The following is a 22,433-nucleotide window of genomic DNA, read 5'->3' on the forward strand; positions in this document are numbered from 1 at the left end:
ATGTTTCACGGACCCTTCCATTTAACTGAATTACTGAACTCCTGTTTATTATCACCTTGATTAGTTTCCTGGTTTAAGTGCTTCAACGTTCAATTCTATGTAAGCTAACCAGCTTCCAAGTATATACCTGCTTGTAAAATTAGATGATGACTTATGCCAAGAGTGTAGAATGACAGCTTAGTCATGGGTCCGGTTCCCTGCTGGAGTGCTTGGAAGTGTCTGGTTAATTCACAAGAGAGACCCCCATTTGCCTTTTGGTGTTGAGTGAAGAAGAGAGTCCTGGTGACAAAACTGCTGGGATTAGACACATGTGGGTATGTTTGGCAAATTCTGGAGTCTGCTCCAAAGCAGGTTAGGGGACTGTGATATCTTCTGGAAGAGAATTAATTTTAAAAGAAAATAACCAAGCATGACAGACCAAGCCGATGGCACATTTTTCCTTATTTTGGAAGGAAAGAGAATTCTGTGCTCAGCCAGGTCTGTCACTTGGATTTGTCTCTTCTGCCCGCCATTAGACGCAAGGAAGGCAGAAGGATGATAAGTCAAAGTTGGAATAACTCTCTTAATAAACTCTCCAACATTTGGGGTTCTGGTTTAAAGTACTCTGGGATCCCTCAAATAGAGTGTAACACAAAGTAGGGTCAGCCATTCTGCTTCTGCCCCTTCCCCAGCAGCATTTTATCATATTCTACTACATAGTCTTAAGGGAAGAAGTTTAATCTCCTATCTTCATGTTTGCAGAGAAGGAACGTTATTCTCCTCCTGTTGGGACTGTGGTCTTTGAAACTAAGCTTCTAGCTTCTCTCCCAACCCCACACCTGCTTCCCACAAAGGAGGAACAGGAGCTCGTTTCAGGGAGAATGCCCACATGTTGAAAGTGACTCTCCTGCACAGAGATCTCTTGCTCTGTAGGACCCCTCAGGAGAGCAGTGGACACTCAGAGTCCCTGGCTCGCTTTGTTTCTGTATGAGAAAGCGCAAAGGGAGAGAATCAACCTCGTACCCTTTCCTCTCTACTCTCTGGTCAGCCAATAACTGGGTTGATGAGGCAAGTCTGTGATCTTCCAAGCATCTGCCTGGGTGCTGAGTTTGCTCCAAACATCCATCTTCCCAACCCACCCCAGGCTCCAGTTGGCCCCAAGGTCTGCATTTGGATGGGGATGGGATAAAACACTTTGATTTTAGATCCAAATTGCATTCTCCAATCCAAAGTGTACCCAAGTTTGCAAGACGCATTGGGGACTTTCCCAGTTCATTAACAATCTGGTTCATTAAGAAACTCGTAAGTGATCATCAATTAACTATCAGTTCCTAGAGTCTGTACTTTATCCATTGGGATTAGATAGGGAGTCAGGGTGGATCATAACCTCCTCTCCCATACACCCGAGATACTGCTCTGCCACAGTCAAGGCCCAAGGAATCAGTGGGCTTTGCCCAACAGGGTAGTGGCAAAGTAGTGACATGTGCCCTAGAAAAGCCAACATGGCAGGCCTGATGGAGCAGTGGTGAACTATGCTTGGAGTAGCTGGGCGTTGGTGGGGGGCTGCATTGCCTAGCAGGAGTCTGTTCATGATTGCACGTGAGAATACAAGATACTACCTGGTGGCTTCCAGAAATGTTTGAGGCTAGAGAAGCTTTACATGGCTAGTGAGGACCTGCATCATGTTGGTGAAGCCAGTGATAATTAAATTATTCTTTTAAGTGATCTCATTCACTCACAAACTGATGGCTGCCAGGAAATCATGGCTACCCTTATTCTACTCTCTAACTGAGCACTTGTTCATCAGAGCACCTTGTCTGAAGCAGGCGATTATAGTAGGGATATGAACTGATTAATTCATTTGAAATGCTGATCATTCACATATTGCTGTTTAAAGGATTGCCAGTTGAAATAAGAAAGCCACTATTGTTAGGAGGTGTTAATGTGCTAGCTCAAGAATTTTAAATTATGTTTCGTTCATTTCTGAGTGAGTTTGGAGTATGAGTAAAAAGTAAGTCTGCAAACTAGAACTATGAAGGCTTATTCCTTAAATAATGTTTTAAAGCCGATGTCATTATCCAAAACTGATTCTCTATGTCCTAAAGAAATTCTCTTTCTTGCCGCCTCAAAACCACATTGCGGATCAAAACTGTTTGTTCTCAAAGTGAGTTTTTTTCAGCTAAGTTATTATTTCAGAAGATAATGCCAAATCTACGTACAGTTTACATTTGAAAACTGTTCCAACAAATAGATGCTACTTACTTTTTTAAATTTGATTTTTGACTCATCTCCTAAATATACACAAATATACACATGCATACACAAAATTTTATTTTGCTATAAAATGCATCTTTTCATCTATAAATATTATGGTTATAATTTTAGACATTTCCTTTTTTCTCTAAACAATTACTTATTCTCTTCCAGATAGTGGCAATATTTGTTTCCGAATTTCATTGAAATGAAAGCTAATAGAATTCTGAAATCACAGAAAAATTTTCACTTGTACAAAATTTTATTTATTTGTAATAAATATTTTTAATTTATTTATAATAGTCATATGGTTTCTATTCTTTTTCCTCTCAAGAGTAATGTTTATATTAGTTTTCCCCTATCTTCTGAATCAGTATCAGAGATTTTTTAAACATCAAATTTGCATCTAAATTGAGTTTGATAAACTTTCATGTCACCCAACTATTCCATGTGTTTAAGGGATTAGTTACAAAATGACACGTGTTCTCGATATTCTAAACGATTCTAAACAAGGCCGTGTTTGGGATGTTTTTCCAACTGTGTTGACAAACGGACAAATAGAAATTTTTTCTGCCATCCTGCCTCAGTAGCTTTATTTCAAAGTTAATAATAAGAGTGTTCTGATCACAGAAAGCCAGTTTGATGTGGTGGAGGAAAGGAGTAGGACTTTGGAGAAAAGGAGACCAGGGCTCAAACTACTTACTAGTTGTGTGATCTTGAATAAGTTATTGCACCCCTCTGGACCTCAGTTTCTGCATATGTGCAATAGGGATCAGGCATGTGTGCCGGGCAGATTAAGCAAGACACTTTTTGTGAGTACTTGTAACATGGTAGGCGCTGAAAAATGCCAGTTTTATTATCTCATAACATACTTCTTCCTGGAAGCCAGGCCATTTCTATGGATTTAATATACCATTCATCTTTCTAATAGTTATAAAGTCATGGGACTTTGGGACTATAGGTTACCTTAGAAATCAGTTATTTAATGGAATTTCACAGATAGGGAAACCAAGGCACTGGAAAGTTGAATGGTGTAGAGAGTCCTTTTCTACATGTTTTGTAAAATAAGGAAATTGGAGCCAGAATCATCACTTGCTCACGTTTCCATCTGAAAATGGTAGGAACAACCAACGCTCACAAAAGTGGCAATAGGTGTGAGGCAAACTTCATGACAGTTCATGGTTCATACCTCAAGTAAGATAAACCCAACCTATTCTGAGAGAAGGATTTCTTCACTTTACTATTATGATGCATCTGAATGCTTTGTAGAAGCCTGAAAATTATGAACTGAATGAACATAATCAGTTGTCTAATATCGAAAGAAGTAAACATTGACTATGATTGATAATTCTACATCCCAAAGATATTTCAGATGCACTTTCATTTGAGACTATTACTATCATTATCAACTGGGCCTTGAGAAGTAAGAAACTCGAGGCCCTAATTCCCATGAATTTACTACGTAAAGAGGGTTTCATATTCCTCAGCAGAACAAAAGGGTTGGATTAAAGCCGTATTTCCCATATTGCAATCCTTTACATCACCACTTCACAATTTTCATTGCATACAAATCTGTAATGTTATTTACTTTTTCAAATGGCTTCCCTTTTTAAACTTAACCTCATCCTAAACCATAACGCCTAGCACATTTGCTATACTGATTTTTTTTAATTGTTTTTAATATTTATTTTTGAGAGAGAGAGCATGAGTGAGAGAGAGAGGCAGAGAGAGAGGGAGACACAGAATCCAAAGCAGGCTCCAGGCTCTGTGTGATCAGCACAGAGCCCGACATGGGGCTCGAACTCACGAACTGCAAGATCATGACCTGAGCCAGAGTCCGACGCTCAACCAGTTGAGACACCCAGGCGCCCCGATTTCATTTTTTCTAATATAAAGATAATTTCATGACTATTAAAATAAATACCTGTCTAAATACCACCTAAAATCACCTCGTGTACCACTCTGGCTTCCTTATGACCCGGCAGAATCTCAGTCTTATTCCTGCTCATCCCCGAGTCTAGTCGGAATAAAGTAAGATTTGCGACGACGAAACCCTTTCTATTCTCAAGTGTTTAGTCTGTGGGATAAAAAAGCCACCACCTTGGATCCATGTGCTTTTTGGGGGGAAGGGAGTTGTGGTAGGATCCATGTGCTTTTGAGTAAGCACTAAGAGAACACGAAGGCAAATCCAGTAAAATTTCCTGTTTAAAATATTGTTTAAAGAATCTAATCACCACCATGAGAAAGTATATTTTCAGATTACTTCCAATGGCATCAAATTAAGTCCAAATCTTTCAAAGCAATTTGTACTTACCCAAGGACACTTGATCTAAAAACTAACATTCTTTAATAACATTCCTAAAAGACTATGGAAATTTTAACAAGCCCCAAAACAGCATTCCTGCAAAAATAAAATATTTGAATAGGAACAAGTGGGAGAAAGCACATAAAAAATTAGCTCTCATTAGTGAAGAATGTATATTTTGGAAAAGCTCTTGGAGAGTAAAAGGAAATCCCAGCCCCACATAAACGTTCCCTAGTAAACCTCTTGATTGAACTGGTTCATTTTCACAAAATTCTTTCTCTTCACCAAGAACTTAAAACTGCATTTCACCATTTCTCTCAAATTTAACAAGTCTATTTTCTTTTAGGTTTCACTAAATGCATAAGTAGAATCATGGCTATTTTCTTTTTTTTTTTTTTTTAATTTTTTTTTTCAACGTTTTTTTATTTATTTTTGGGACAGAGAGAGAGAGAGCATGAACGGGGGAGGGGCAGAGAGAGAGGGAGACACAGAATCAGAAACAGGCTCCAGGCTCCGAGCCATCAGCCCAGAGCCCGACGCGGGGCTCGAACTCACGGACCGCGAGATCGTGACCTGGCTGAAGTCGGACGCTTAACCGACTGTGCCACCCAGGCGCCCCGGTGAATATCATTTTAAAAAATCACTCTGAGTTTACCCAGTTGACTTTTACCTTTTCAGTGGCTTTGCTTTGTTTCATACAAGTTGTAATTTGGGAAAACTTCAAGTCCTGTACCATTGTGAGAAGGGGTGAAGGACATAAAAAGACATGTGTTTTTTGAGTTCTCTTTCAATGCACAATGAAGGATGTGCACTTTACAAGCACAATAAAAAATGTACTTGACTCCTATGGCCAGACGAAATTTTACTAGCAAACAATTGTTTGGATTTATATTAGACATGTTTTTTGGTTGGCTGTCGAACACTTAATCATGGGATCATACAGCAAAGTACCCGAGTGCTTTAGGTAGCCAGCAGACCAGCCACCCAACCCTCTTCCACCTCCTAATCCACTCACCACCATTCACCTCTCTATCCACTTGTCGAACCATTCACTCATCCACTCACAAATCCAGTCTCCACCCATCCGTTCAGTCATGCAACCACCTACCTACACAACCACCCACCCATCCATCTCCACACCCATCCCTTTACGTTAAGTTGTTGAACATATTCACGTGACATGGTTTCTTTGCAAACAGAGTAAAGGCAAAATTGCTCTGTGAGTTTAGGGTAGGTAAAAGAGCAAATGACAAAAAAAAAAAAAAAAAAGAGTAAATGGCATATTATTTTAAAATCTCCTAATATACAGTACTTCCTTATGCACTAAACTCCCAATCCGTAAATAAGAGTTTTTCAGTGGTGATTTTAAACAGTGGCTGGGATGGTGCTCATGTAGGGAGACAAACAAGCTGTCTGTGAGAGGAGATCTGAGTTGTCTAACATACCTCCTTAACCTGACCTTCCTCATTCTTCACTCCATGAAGTGTTCATTCAGTCCTTTCCTTCCACATTTCCTAGCATTCTCCTTCATGCTAGTCTCCAGCCAGCTAAACTAAGTTACTTGGAATTGCCCAAACCATGCCCGTAACTTTTCTCTCCAGCCGGACTGCACTTCCTGTCCATCCTGTATGTCTAGTTCACAGCTTAGTATGTCTCTTTTCTCCCAAAAGTTTCCCCAAATCTGCTTTCCCTGATTTGTCATCCACACTTCTCCTGTGGTAATCACTACTTTGACCTTGTATTCTAGTTATTTATGGGTATGTTGATCTCACCTATTAGGCACAAAGCTCCCTAGAAAAAAAGTGAGGTCTGTGCCTGATTTTCTTTGCATTCTTCATAGACTCTCAAACAGAGCCACTCAGTAAATTCATTCCTTTCTGGAATGAGTGAAATCCACATAAACTTCTGATTGAATGAAGACTGAGTGTGCTGATTTCATGATTAACTAAAGAGTTTGAAGCCAAGAAATATCCCAGTGCCTATAAAATTTTAGTTAACTATATTGGTTCGTTATTATTCTGAATCTTTTGTAAAGTATTTTGCCAAGTCCTTGCCTGAGGATGCTAATGTGTTTCAAAGTGATGTTAGAATCTTGATTTAATTAAAGTGTTGACCTACTAGGGGCACCTGGGTGGCTCAGTCGGTTAATCGTCCAACTTCGGGTCAGGTCATGATCTTGCAGTTCATGGGTTCGAGCCCCGCATCGGGCTCTATGCTGACCTGCAGAGCCTGTTTCAGAGTCTCTCTCTCCCCACCCGCTACCTCTGCCCCGCTTGCATGTGCACTCCCTCTCTTTCTCTCTCTCTCTCAAAAGTAAATTAATACACTTAAACAAAAATAACATATTGATCTTCTGGAGCATAAGCTATTAAAATAATAAAGAATAAAATAATATATTCTTACTTTTAGATATATTAATTCTTACATTATTTTTCCCTCTAAAATATTCCTTCTATTAATAGTTGTTTCAATGTCAAACTTGTAAAGAATCACATAGAGTTTTAGTCTGGGACTTAATGTCCAGTGACAATTTCTACTATAACCTCTGGCTTTCAGATCACGTTGGGGATGCAAAGTCTTTTTACCATCGGCAAAATTCTTACCCATCCTTTTTCCATTTAGGAAAATGATTATAGTTTTTGTTATTGCTATTCATTCCGTTACGTTGTCTCAAACATTATATGAATTCCTAATAATTATAATATGAAAGAGAGAGATAAAGAAGAAAAGAAAATGACTCAGCTGGTAGCTCAAAATAGTGTCCTACAGATTTGTCCCAAGGCTGGAGATATGACTGCATTTATGTTAAAATCTTTATTTTCTGAAAAACATGTTTCTTCAAGTCCAACATCTTTAGGCATTAGTTTTAGTATCTTTGCTGATTGTATGATTGTATTGAGGTAGACCTACATTGTACCTTTGGTGTTTCTTTATCATCAAAATCTTTAAACTTTTTTTTAAAAATATTTATTCATTTTTGAGGGAGAGAAAGATGCAGAGCATGAGTGGGGGAGGGACAGAGAGGGAGACACATAGAATCTGAAGCAGGCTCCAGGCTCCGAGCTGTGAGCTGTGAGCACAGATCCCAATGTGGGGTTCAAACCTACAAACCATGAGATCATGACCTGAGCTGAAGTCAGACACTTAACCAACTGAGTCACCCAGGCGCCCCCAAATCTTTGAACTTTAAAATGACAATGTTTGCTACAGCTTGGGTAGCAGAGAGGTGAGGTCCATCCTCCACCCCACCAGAGGCCTCAGAGCCAATCTGGGTCAGTGGTGGGAAGCTTTGAGGTGCTGCAACGGGCACACGGGCCCAGTGCACACAGCTGCACCATGGCTTAGCTCACTGTTGTCCTCTGCAAGGGCTACCATGGAGGTCACATAACCATCCGCCTTGACCTGAGTGGCTGTACTAACCAGCATTTCTACCACATTGTGCCCAGTTGCAAGTATCCCAGGGATGGCCGTTGGTGGAGCAACTTGGCTCCTATGATCCACTGCCCAATAGTCATGGAGAGAAAATGGTTGCTCTCAACCTGGACCAGATTTAGCATTAGATGGGCCATGGGGCCCACCTCTCTAAGCCTGTGGAGAAGTCTCTGGGTCTTTCTGGCTTTTTCCCTCTGTATCCCATGATGATCACAAATGCTGAGAGGCCATGAAGGCAAAGGACACATGAAGTCCTCTTAGCATCTCAGAAAACTGATACAGAGTCTAGAGAAACAAAAATGAGCTGACTTTGAAGACAGGGCATTAGGAAAAAGGTCAAAGTCCTCTTACAACACTTGTGCAGAGTTCCGAGTTTTATTAGATTTGGGAGTCAATAAAGTGGAGTTTTCTAAGTCAAAAATAAATAAATAAAATGACAATTTTGAAAATTAGCTACCATACCTATTTTTACTTTGGATTGTGGCAGGAAAGCATGAAAAGGGTTTCATTGGCATTGATTCCATTGTTGATGTAAATTTACCGGGACCTTTTCAGACCATAAGTCAACTGGCAAGTGCTGTAGGATGGAGCTGCTCCCACAATTGCCCAGGAGCTCCTGTTATCATTCCTCAGTGGCCAGACTTTGTCAGCCCTGTCAACCGAATGGACTCCTTAATTTGAGAGACATCACTTGATTCCAGTGACCATGAACAAATTTAACACATGTATAAAATGTTGTCATGACCAGAGTTCTCCATCACGTCTCCCTGCCAGGTGACCCTCTGTAACTGCCATGCTCCCATTTGCCTTTGACTTAGGACTATGGCCTTGGGCTCTCTGACCACCAAGAATGGAGTGATTGTGGGGGTGCCTGGGTGGCTCCGTCAGTTAAGAGTTGGACTCTTGATCTTGGCTTAGGTCATGATCTCAGTGTTTGTGAGTTTGAGTCCTGCATTGGGCTCTGCACTGACAGGGCTGAGCCTGTTTGAGATTCCCTCATTCTCCCTCTCTTTCTGTCCCTCTTGGGCGCTCTCTCTCTCTCTCTCTCAAAATAAATACATCAACTTAAAAAAAAAATGGAGTTATTGTGGTTTAGGCACCTGGAAGTATTGCCCTTTCATTAAAGAGGAACAAAAGAAGGAAGGACGAGAACAGTATGTCAGCCTAGCGGTTTTCCTTCTCTCTGTGCCTTGAACAGTTTAGCAGACAAATGTTGGGACATACTTTTTAATTTCCAACAGTGTGAAGGGCACTTTTTCTTCAGTACTTACAAATGGGTCCTCTGGCACTTACTGGAAGTCCCATCTGGCCTGCCTGCCTTTGGAAGCCTCTCTTGACATTGGCATCCTCCATTGAAAGTCCCTCTCCTACTATCCCGCCTCCCTGTCAGCTGCCCAGGATAGAGCGCCTCTGAGAAGTGGTCCCCGAGGGACACTCCCCAACCTGGCATGTACCAGCTCTCCTTTTTAGCATGTATCTTCCAAGTCTATAGCCCAGCCCCTCAGTCTTCCCCACCAAACCCTTTACCCTTTGAGGCCTTGGAAGCAAGAGGGACCAGGGGAACTATCAGTACTTTCTCCTCTAGAAACCTGTAGACAGACTCATTTCATCATTTCTAGCATGGTCTCCTTCAGAAAAGATAGTTTAAATTGCAAACAATCAACTTTGCAGGCAATTGGGAACACAGACGGTTTGATTTGGGGACACTGTGTGTTTACGTTGAGGAAGTGAGGTTGCATATACAAAATACTGTCTGCTGCTGAGTGAGCACTTAACATTTTTTGATACATAACTGAATTCTCTGAAGACAGGAAACAGCAGGCAGCTGGTCTTGCACCCATTCAAGAAGCACTGTGCTCCTTTACAGCAAGAGAGCTGAACTCTCTTACAGCAAGAGAGCAATGAACTGTGCTGTCCGGACTGGGGCTAGGTATTTTGTCAGTCATTCAAAAGTCTCTTCCGATGGTGTGTCCATCAAATAGCAGGTCTGGGAAGTACTGCTCAGAGATGCTTGGTCTTATTCTTTGAAGATTGGAGTGGGGAGGGAACGGGAACCCAAAGTTGCACATAATTTTTTCTTTGCAGCTGGAGAAACTGAGGCAATGAAAAGAAGGACATTATGCAGGGGCCCAGAGGGGAGCCTGCAATTTTGAGAAAATGATCTTCATTTACCCTGTCATTTCCACGTAGCTGGTTGAAAGCTAATCTTATTTTTAGATAAGCTTAGTTGTCTGGGTTATTATTGGCCACTCCATCGCTGGGATATGTGGTGTATTTCAGGAATAAGGTTGGTCAGACCTTATATCTGATATATAAGTCAGACTTATATCAAGTACAAAATTTAAAAAATAGGTTTATTTCCTTATAAAACTATATTATTTTTTTTAATGTTTTATTTATTTTTGAGACAGGGAGAGACAGAGCATGAACAGGGGAGGGTCAGAGAAGGGAAACACAGAATCTGAAACAGGCTCCAGGCTCTGAGCTGTCAGCACAGAGCCCGATGCGGGGCTTCAGCTCACGGACTGCGAGATCATGACCTGAGCCGAAGTTGGCTGCTTAACCCACTGAGCCACCCAGGCACCCCAAAACTATATTATTTTTGTATAAATTTGTATTTATTTATTTTTGAGAGAGAAAGAGAGAGAGAGAGAGAGAGATAGCCAGCATGAGCAGGGGAGGAGCAGAGAGAGGGGACAGAGGATCCAAAGAGGGCTCTGCATGCACAGAACAGAGCCCCATGCAGGGCTCAAACCCACAAACCTCGAGATCATGACCTGAACCAAAGGCAGTCACTTAACTGACTGAGCCACGGTGTTCTTTATGTCCATCACTATGATTATTAAGATCTTGTCTCTCACATCAATAAAGCTCCCTTAATGAGATAAAAAAAAAATGGTTCCACAAACTTAAACACTTCTAGAAGTCTTTTTTTTTAATCTAAACTAAATTTTGAAAAAGCCCAGCACAATATGTACCAGAGTTTTTAATAAGATAATTTTTCATATCACTTTAGGAAATTTAATCTTGTCATGAGACAAAGCAAAATGTTTTTTCCTTTCTTTTGCATAGGAGATAATAGGTGGCTTTCCAGATGAGGGGCCAAAAAGCTAAGCCTTCTGCTTGGGCATCTCCCCTGTGGGTTTCCATCTCTAAACAGTGGGCATGAGGTCAACCCCTATCTCTCTCTTTGACTGCATAAAGACACTCGGAAAAATTCTGGACCTTAACCTCCTGAGGAGAAAAGTCTCTTGGAGAAGAGACTCTTCCATCTATCCTGAAATGCAAAGCAACTCTAAACGGTCCTTTTTGTGCTTTATCAGAGATGATGGAGATTTTTTATTTTTCATCCCGGTTACAAACGTCTTCAAACTTCAATGGACAGAGTTCCCTTCCTGTTACAAGAGAATTCTGGAATGCTGGGTCGATCTGTGTGCCACGTATCCTCACCCCAAAGAGGACAGAGGTGGAAGAACAGATTCTGTTGCCACTTTCCCATGTACTCCTCTCACATCCACTGTGGGGAATGGATTTAAGGGCGTGGGATCCTCAGTGAGGTAGCCATGATTTTAGAATGTTCTATTTGTCTCTAGACTCTCTTGCTTGGGAATGGGATTATTCTATATTAGAAGAGCTACTAGTGTCCTCTCCAAGTAAAGCAGGAAACATTTTTAGGAAAGACTAGAAACATATTTTTATAATTATGATAACACTGGGTTGTTCTTGGATCATAAATTAGTCTCTTCCTTCTTAACCTTCCTTTCTCTTTTTCAGAGATTGGCCAAAAAGTTACAAATATTTCAATTCCTATTCTTTAAGGAGATTTTTAAAAATTTTTCATGTTCTTTCTTCCTTTCTATGTGATTTTATTAAGGAGTCCTGACTAGCATTCATAGTAGTGTCTATTCCCCTTTTCCCTTTACTTTTTGTTTGTAAATCATTGGCTGTTTTACAATTTTTATTTATGAAACAATGTTTATGTAAGAGACAATTTACATTTCGGAAAGAGTCTTTAGTGATTAAGAGAGAGAGCTCTGGAGCCAGACTTCCTGAGTTCAAGGCCCAGCTCTTCTAACTACTAATTTTGTGAACTTGGCAAGTTACTTAAACACTTGTGCCTCAGTTTCCTTATCTGTAATATGAGAATAATATCTTTTCCAAGGGTTTATTTGTAGGATTAAACAATTTAATACATATAAATGCATAGACCAGTACCATACAAAAGCAAAGGCTCAATTCATATATGATTCTTGCAACTGTCATCATTAGTGTATCTTTAGACAGTTAATAAATATATTATATAGCAACCTGTGACATCCCTCTTAATGCCTAAGAAGCTACGACTGATTTTTTGTTTCTAAATTGGTTAAAACCAACATATTTTTCCCTCTTTAGACAACTATTTATCCAACATAACTTTCTGAGGAAAGCTTAGCTTTACTTAGTTATCTAATGAGATAAAGTATACAAAGTACTCTGCGAATCGTAAAGTAGTATACAAATGTCATTCATTATTAAGCCTACCACTAAGAAAATTTCTATTTTCCAGATGCCATTATTTAAGAGAGGTCTTATCTTTCCTTTTGGAAATAAATTTGAGGTTATTTTCCCATAAAGAAAAATCTTCACGGAGTCTCAAAGATCTCAGAGTAAGATTTGTTGATGACATTTTTCATTATTGGGATAAGGATTTAGATTGTATCAGATTGAAACACATTTGCAATTTCAGCTTTCCTTCAACAAAGATATGAACAGATTGCTGTCTCTTGTCTATAAAACAAAACAAAGCATTCTTGGTTGCAAGAACTGCAAAAATAAATGTTAAATAAAATAGGTATCTAGAAACTTCGACCGTTAGGTCATTTGATGTGTACTGAATTTGGCTAACTAATAATTGCATATCTTAATAAATTTCCTAAGAAGGAGATATCCAGTCTGCAGACCAACACTCAACTGCTGAGATTTCTTAGACTGTCACACACAGTATTCTCTCCTTCTTCAGTTTCCTTTTGTACACACAATGCAAGTCTCCCCTAAATAAGACCCTATCATGATACATATTATCCTCTTCTCAGGCTGTCAGCCCTATACAATCTGGCATTTCCTTATCAACCTATAATGTTGTCATACATAAAGTTATTTCCTGAGTGTATTTGCCTCCTTAGGTAAAGTTTAAGCCCTTGAAATTAAGGATCATACTTTATACTGTTCATAATCTTTTTGCAATGGCCAGCCAAGTCCTAAGCATATAGTTGCTCAGGGAATGCTGGTTGATTGGTTGATTGATTGATTGACTGATTAATCAAAACTCACGTGAGACTCTTCTAGAATCTAATGAGACAAAACCCACCTTTTCCCCAAATGAAACAAGACCTCATAACAGAGTTTTTTCACTTTGCTCAACCTCTTGTACAGCCTTCTCTGACGCTCCTGTGACGGGCAGATAAAGCACTACAAAGGAGAAAGATCTCTAGCTGGAGTTTAAAATGTCTGGACTTCAAGTACTAAATGCAAGCATAATATTTAACCTCCTTGACCATCAATTTTCACATCAGTAAAATGGGAAAAATGATGTGTGCTGCCTCCTCATTTTGAGAATTGGGGAAAATATTTTATATAAAATGCCTAGCACAATGTCTTGTGGGGGCAGAGTAAGAGTAGGCTGGTAAACACATACCAAAGTGGAGGTGCTGATTTGACATTCACGGTGGTTTTCTCAAAGACTCAGTATGTCCAAAACCAAGCTCATGATTTTCCCCAAACCTGGTCCTCCTTCAAAGAATGGCACCATCATTTGTAGCAATGTGGATGGAACTGGAAGGTATTGTGCCAAGTGAAATAAGTCAGTCAGAGAAAGACAGATACCATATGTTTTTGCTCATATGTGGATCCTGAGAACCTTAACAGAAGACCATGGGGGAAGGGAAGGGGGAAAAAATGAGCAGAGAGGGAGGCAAACCATTAGAGACTCTTAAATACAGAGAACAAACTGAGGGTTGATGGGGGGTGGGTGAGGTTGGGGAAAATGGGTGATGGGTATTGAGAAGGGCACTTGTCGGGATGAGCACTGGGTGTTTTATGGAAGCCAACTTGACAATAAATTATATTAAAAAACAAATAAAACTATATATAAATGGTGACAAACTAAAAAACAAACAAACAAAAAACCCACAAAAAACAAAAACAAAGAATGGCACCATCACCCATCCACTTATGTAAACTAAAGTCTGGAATCCATCTCTAACACCTCTCATACCTTCTCCCATACCTCCTGTGCACAAACCAACACAGACTCATTACCTGCTGAGTCTTCCCACACCTCCCCACCTGCCAAAACCACCAGATCGGTAGAAACTACCGTCATCTCCCACTGGGTCCACCACAACACCTCCAACAGAGCTTCCTTCATCTACAAGTGGCTCCAATGTTCTCATAGTACAGGAGCGACCTTCCTTTATGAATGCAAATCATATCTCGTCTTTCCCTTGCTGCCTACCACTTTTAGAAAAACAAATACCCGAACCCTTCACTTGGCCCATAACATCTGGGATGATCTGGCCCATACTCTGCACGATATTTTCTGTTTGCCCCTCCGTATCCGCTTTATCCCTCTCCACCCCGTCCTGGGCCCCAGGAGCTGACTTTTATGTTCTGCCTCAAGGGGCTCCCTCTCTGTATGATTTATAGCTCATTTGACTAAAGAAAGATGGGAGATGGGAAGGCAGCTGGAATTTATTCCCCTGAATGTCTCCCTGCTGTGTAACCTCAGACTGGTTCATCTCCTTACGGCCAGGGCTTCTGTGAGCTGTCTCTTTCCTGTAGCTCTTGTCTTTCATAAACACTCACGCCTTCCACTGTGGTGCCCAGGCATAGTGACAGCTTTTCATTCTTTTCAACTTTGCATTCATAGTGGGTGCTGTACATCCCTTGTAGATTCCCCTTTACCATCCAGACACCATTGTAAAGAGCCCTTGATTCACCTGTCCTCAGTGGCCCTGTTTGAGTATGCCCTGTCTTCTGCTAAACCCCTGACTGAATCATTCTTCCCTCCTCAAGCCACTGGCTTTTCAGTGCTTCAAACATGCCAGGCTTCCTTCCACTTCTACCTGGGTGAATCTTTCTCTTCCCCTAGTTAATGCTAATGCATCCCTCAAGTCTCAGCTCAGATATCGCTTCCTCATGGAAGCTTCTCCTGACTTCCAAAATAGGTCGAGTAACTCTACCGTATGCTTTCCTACTCTGTGCGGTTTTCCACAGCGCTTATCATTGGATAACAAGCACATCATCTAAATAAAGTACGTCTCTGCCATTATTGTAGGAGCCACATCTGTTTTGCTCATCACTGTGCCCAGTTCCTAACACACTGTGTGGCACGTGTGGTCCTTAGAACATAAATGATAAAAGAATGAACGCATTCAGTTTGGTAGCTGCTATCTAGAAAAATGCCAGTCTTGAGGACTGTATAAGTGGATCCCATTTATTTACTTTGTAGATCCATGTTCCATACGCTTAACCGGAGACAAAGATTACTTGTCATTATTTCTTCCAATCACAATTTCCAAAGCCAAGCATTTCAAAGTTACACGAGGAATTCTCTGACTACCGACTTGCCTCAAATGACTATCCCTCTCCTCTTTCTCTGTTCCTCATTGAATCGTTTTTCCCTTCCCATATTTCCATTATTTCTTGTTTGTAGCCTGGGATGCCCTCCCCTCTCCACCTACCCATATCCACGTAACTAACTTCTTTAACTCCGTCAAGGCTTTGCTCAAAAGTTTCCTCAATGGGGCCTACCCTAACCACGCTATTTAAAATTTCAGAAGCAACCTCCTCTCTGAATCAGCCACGTCTTGCTCTGTTTTTTTTGATAACTTTTATCGTCACCTAAAATCACTGATATTTTTATGACATTTATTATTTATTGTCTCCTCTAGTAATATCAGGTATCTCGAGTGCCTCCAACAGCACCTGAAACATAGTAGGCCTTCAAAAATGTTTGTTGATGAATTTATTTCATGCCCTTTTCTCAACCTTTTACTTGTCTGCACCTCTTTGTTCACATCTCTTCTTTCCCCCACAAACCAAAAGGCAATTATAGATTCCAAGATTGTTTCTTGCCCCTTCCTCTGCCTACACAAAACTTTACCTAGACAAAAATGGATGAAGGGGAGTGGGAGATACAGGCTCCCGGTTATGGAATGAATAAGTCATGGGAATAAAAGGCACAGCACAGGGGACATAGTCAACGGTATTGAAATAGCATTGTATAGTGACAGATGGTAGCTATACTGGTGACGAGCATAGCTTAACATACAGAGAAGTTGAATCACTATACTGTATACCTGAAACTAATGTAACATCACGTGTCAAGTATACTCAAATAACATTTTTTTCATTAAAAAATAAAGAAGAAAAAAAAAACTTCACCTAGACAAAACTTTATGATGAAAAAAATTTTTTAAAGAAATCTCATGTGTTTTAAAGGAAATGCCGTAAATACTTCGTAAATTATTAATTGAGCAATGTGAACACAGAAATCGTGCTTTTTGGATTAGATGTCCCTCACTCAGTAAATGTTTTGTTATGAGAGCAATAAAAATGAAAGCAGATGTTAATGAAAGTCCATAAAGGCATAAATAAAATGCCTAATCTCTATTTGCTAAGCAAATAGAGAATTCCTATCTCCATTTTACCTTAAGTCACTTTAGAAATACTGCATAAAAAGCAAATTTGTCATAGAATCTAACAGTAGAAACTTCTTATGAATTTGTATCTATGCCAGCCTGTGTTATTTCAGCATTGATGTTCAGAATAATTAGTCAAGGCTCTGCAAGATCCCAGAGTGCCTTCTGAATCATCCAACATTACATTCTCCATTGAATGTTGGTTATCCGTGCCCTGTGGATGTGGTCACCCTTCTGTAACTAGAGTATTTCAACCAATCAGTCTAACAAGAAGTACCTATTAAATGACTAGTATGTGCTCATCCTACCACTGTTTTATTAACCAGAACAGTGTGTCTCTGAGGATGCTAAATACCGAGAATCTCCTGTATCACTAACAACTACAAATAACTTAGTCTGAAATTGCTTTCACCCAGATGCCGCTAAATGGCTGAGGAAAAGGAGAGGTGAAATCTGGTTACCATTCCTGTCCTTTCTCATCCCTTCCTGATGCAGTCTCTTCTCTGAGGCATCTACCTCCTATCTCCTCGTGATTAACCATATTGAAACTCTAATTGTTTCTTTTTCCTTTAAGGGAAGCACGGTAGAAAATTTTATCTGCAATATTTTGTGAATCTTTTCCCCCTTTTACATTACATGTTAATAAAAGAGTAATTAGGAAGTACAGAAGGGAAAACAAAGAAAAATCAATTCCTAGTTCTCCCACATATTTCATCATGGAAGGTAACTGCTGTAAATTTGGGGGAGTTATTTTCATGGTTTTTATACACACGCACACACACACACACACACACACACACACACGAACAGTAATCTGAAACATGTCCATGGTGGTAAGCTAGAAAAAGAACAGCCCAACCCTATAAAAGTGGCATCTATAAAAAACATACCTAAAAGAGAAAAAGAAAGAATGAAAACCTAGCCTCTAGGGTAAAGGTTAACAACTGAACTGTCATTTAGAGTTGATGATTTGCTTTCCCCTAAGCTTAAGACTTTCAGGGAATTAGTTTATGATCCCAGGCAGCTTTCTTGTCAGGGGGAGGGTGCCCAGTTAGCCCTAATTATTACATTTTGTTTCACATTCCCACTTAAACAGCTAACCTTTTTTCTAATGGGTCTGGACTCTGGCAGCCACAGCGTGAACTGACGGGAGGGGGCGGGGTGGGGGGAGCTGTTCTTTCTCTAAATGGCCTTTTGTGTGAGGATAATGACCCCACTCTCTTGAATAGGGTTTTTCTCTACTTGCTGTAGCTAAATGCATCATTGGAGAAAACAAAGCAAAGAGAAATTGCAGTAAAATGGTACATAATGGCCCCCTGGGATGGAGAGTAGGCTTGGCTCTCAGACTTCCCTCTCTTCTTTTTCTAAAGTTTCATACAGAATAGTATTTTACCTGGGAGGTGGGGAAGGTGGGGAAGGAGGTGGAGACTGGCACCCTGAGTGATTTGGGCAATGTTTCGGGTTGTGATTTGAGAAGACAAGCTGCCACTGAGTTAAGGGGTGCCTAGCAGTCTTCTCAGTAGAAATAATTCTCTGCTTCTTGATCCAGAGCCTGGGTCAGAATAAGTGCTCAGAAATAAGAATTTCTTCCTGGTCAACCTCAGGCTTCTGAAGGACACTGGTCATTCTTGTCCTTGTGCTACAATTCTGTTGTGATACTTGAATTCACCACATCCATGGCACGTGGGTGAGGGGTGGGGCTTGTGAAACAGATGATGAAAGCTTTCGGAAACCCACGTTATGTGTTAAGATTTAGAATTATGTTTAAAAATTCCATATAATAGGAGCAATGGTATAAAAGTTCACAAAACTTTAAGGCAGATTTTGATCCACCTGGTTTACATTTAAAATTAAATATGGGAATATCTAGATTTCTCTGTAGTCTCAATAATAGGTTTCATTACCTTGGTGTAACTTAAAGTCACAACAGGGCAATTTTAAGGTCTAAAGACTCCCTACTCATACTAATTCACTATCCTCTTCTGTTGACTCTCTTCCTGTATGTAAAAAGCACTTTGCAAATTGCTAGACATTTTATAAATACTAGCCAGTGTGATCTAATTACTCACCCTCTTCTCCTCTAGTGAATTCCCTCCATTGCTACTTATTTACTGGGTGCTTACTCATTACGGCCAATCCATTTCTCCCACCTCATCCCTTGGGTATTTTAATGGTTTCATTTAATAAAGTAATAACCCATAATGGGTTAATAAAGGGCAGTTAAGGATGCTGGAGTACAGCCCTTGGAAGATCTGTAGGGTACTTCTCTAAGGTGATTCATTTCCCCCTACTTCTGGGTGCCTTAGGTACCTCATCTTAAAGGGGGTAATAATAATACATATCTTCTTTACTCAAACAAGATTTGGTATGGCACATGTACGTGTGTTTACTATTTTTTCAGGTGGGCCTCTGCATCAGCCAGAGAGCAAGAAACAGGACCGAAACACGGACAGAAGGGAGCCGAGGAGATTTTCACTCAACAACTAGCTTTGCAAGGAGACACAACTGTTAGGAATTACAATATATATTAGTTGAATATAATCATTTTTGTTTCATCAGAAGAGACTCTGAATAGGTTTTAAGCAAGTTGCACTTAAAAAAATTTTTTTTTTATAACGTTTATTTATTTTTGAGACAGAGAGAGACAGAGCATGAACAGGGGAGGGTCAGAGAGAGAGGGAGACACAGAATCCAAAACAGGCTCAGAAACTGTGCTGATGGCTCAGAGCCTGACACGGGGCTCAAACTCACGGACCGTGAGATCATGACCTGAGCCGAAGTCGAATGCCCAACCGACTGAGCCACCCAGGTGGCCCAAGCAAGTTGCACTTTTATAAAACAGTATTCATTTTAAAATTCGGTGAAGTTTGGAGAACATTCATGCAATCCAACTCCTTCTCAGTGAAGGTGTAATCCAGCCATTTATATGGATTCCTACACTTCCCGGAAAATTTGAGGCAAGTGCAGCTTTGCCCAATAGTTTCGGGCTGCATGGCACTAACGGGAAATACTGATTGGTTTATAAACCCTGCCTTCACATGTGGACTAAGTGCCTTTGACCCTTTCAAACTTACAGTTTAGATGTGACCTAGTCTTTTTTTTTTTTTTTATCAGTTTATTTATTTACTTTGAGAGAGACAGACAGACAGGGAGGGGCAGAGAGAGAGAGAGAGAGGGAGACAGGGAAAGAGAGAGAGAATCCCAAGCAGGTTCCACACTGCCAGCACAGAGCCTGAAGCAGGGCTTGAACTCACAAACCATGATATCATGACCTGAGCCAAAACCTAGAGTCAGATGCTTAACCGACTGAGCCACCCAGGTGCCCCTAGATATGACCTAGTGTTTATAACCCAGAATCTGAAAGGTAATGAATGTTTTTAATGTAGGAAGGCTGGTATATCTTAGACTGACACTCCTCTTAAGTGCTCTCTTTTGGTCTCTACATGTGTCATCATGAGTTAAACCATTTACTAGTGACCTGGATCAGTGCAGACAGGCTTGGGAAACTTACAAAGCAGATGTTAAACAGTGAAGGCTAAAATAAAGAAAGGTCACAGACTAGGGGGAGGACAATTACAATTAGATCATTATTGATGAAATGGTGACATTCTGTGTCCCTTTACATTACATGTGAAATTCATTCACTCATATATTCACAAATCTTTACTGAGTATCTCTTATTTGCTAATCATCATATTAAGGTTCAGGAACACAGAAGATAAATAAAACACGATTATCATTTCAATCAGGAGGTAACATTCTACTACAATATATGAAATGTAAGTAACAAAATAATAGCTCTCATTCAAGGACTTCTCCTGAAAATCATTGTTAAAGGGTTTTCATGGCCTAAGAGATACTAATTTTTATACTATATTTTAAAACTTACCTCCCTGGAAAAATAGTCACTTACTTGTATGAAGTGTATTATAGCAATAAACCATTTATCTTTAAGAATCATCATGAAGTTCACCTACATGTTGAGATAACTAAAAGTCTCACGTATCAAAATGATATTTAAATACTTTTACATCCTTTCGTTATTTAACCCATGCAAATGAAATTGTTACATCAGGCATCAGAATTGTACATGAATTTATAGTTTTAGAAATTTCCACAAATATTTGTCAAGAACTCAGGGAGAGTAATGTTTCTTGTGTACCGCTAAACATTGGAAATGGGGGAGGGGATTTAAAAATCATAATTATGGTCCGGTTTTCCATAAAGTGTGCATCTGCTTAAATGTTAATGATGGTGTAAACAGGAGTACATTGCGTGCCATAGATACATATCTCATCTATTAAGAGGGCACGTGAAACTCTTGTTAGGAAAATAAGGAAGTGGGTGGGGGCAGGGGAGGAAAATTTGCTTCGGACTTTTAAACCATAGCTCCTGACTTTCTTATCCGAAGACAGTTCTTAAATTTGAAACCCCAACTGATCTAAGCAAATTTTTAGCTTGCCAACTAATGAGTTTAGAAACGACACCCTCCTGTTGTTGCTTGATTTTTTTTCTGCTTCAGTTGTTCTTTCAGATAAAATGCTGAAATGCCAAGGAAGCAATTTTCAGAAACACATTGGTAGAGAAACCGCGGCTATATATTGAGATCACATGTAAGAGGACCTCACTGGTATTTACCTAAAGCCTCTATAACATCCTAATATTATTTAAAGGCAGAAAAATCCATGCTTAAGGAAGGGAACTTCTTAGCTTGGGGAGACAAAAGCAGAATAAAATTGCATGGCCATGAAGTCATAAAAAGGCTCTCTTCTTTTAGTTATGATTGCCAAATTCAGTACAACCTCGCCCTAACATTGGTTTGAGAGTAAATTTTTCAATATAAGATAAACTTGCTTAAATCTGGTCCAAGATAAGCTTTTACAAAGCAGTAATATTAGACCCAAGCATTTTACTTAGATGATCTCATTTGGTCCTCATAACAACCTTATGAGATAGGTACCATAATTTCCTTCATTTTACAGATAAGGAAATTGAGATTTAAGCAACACAGAGGTTTAAATAACTAGCCCACATTTATAATTAAGGAATGGCAGGGCTGGAATGTGAACATAGATAAGGCTTCTCAAAGCCTTATTTATTTATTTATTTTTTGCCACTTCCTTGTCCAAAATCTCCAATGGCAGCTAATAGCCTATCAATCCAATTGATAAGAGATCATTGGGCCAGGATGTATCTTTGGAGAGCAGAGAATGAATGAAGGAATAGTCAAGCAAACACACATTTTTTAAAAACTAGCTTTGATGAAAGTTGCTAAAGGAGTGAATTTTAAAAGTTCTCATCAGAAAAATAAAATTGTAACTTACACATGGTGATGGATGTTAACGACTTATTGTGGTGACCATTTTGCAACATGTACATACATCAAATCATTATGTTGTACACCTGAAACTAAATGTTATTTGTCACTTGTATCTCAATTAAAAAAAAAAAAAAAAAAAAAAACAGCTTTCCAGTTTCAGTTCACCCTATGAGCTGTTGGTTTGCTCTCATTCTCAGATCCATTCTCCAATCTTCTCTGTCCTGCTTTCATGCCTTCTGGCTTCTGGCTGGGTTCAGCCAATAGGAGGCACTGGCTGGAGAATAGAGGGCTGGAGGAGAGAGAGGTCAGGGTATTTCTTCCTCATGTCCTCCCTACGAAAGTGCCTGTCTCTGGAAGTAACTGCATTTTTCCTGTCAAATGGCTGCTCCCACCCTATAGAGGTGCTATCAGCCTCCTCTTACTAGGCTCTAGGTGCTTCAGTATCCCTTATTTCTTCCCT

General features: G+C 39.9%; 1 protein-coding gene and 1 pseudogene across 5 annotated transcripts in view; both read left to right on the forward strand.

Moving 5' to 3' along the window:
- RASGEF1B (RasGEF domain family member 1B) overlaps positions 1-22,433 on the forward strand; it is a 580,386-nt gene that overhangs the window by 479,125 nt on the left and 78,828 nt on the right. The gene's annotated exons all lie outside the window — the stretch shown is intronic.
- On the forward strand, positions 7,874-8,240 carry LOC131507395 (small ribosomal subunit protein bS16m-like; annotated as a pseudogene).

The sequence above is a fragment of the Neofelis nebulosa genome, chromosome 3 (assembly GCF_028018385.1).
Source record: "Neofelis nebulosa isolate mNeoNeb1 chromosome 3, mNeoNeb1.pri, whole genome shotgun sequence".
Taxonomy (NCBI): domain Eukaryota; kingdom Metazoa; phylum Chordata; class Mammalia; order Carnivora; family Felidae; genus Neofelis; species Neofelis nebulosa.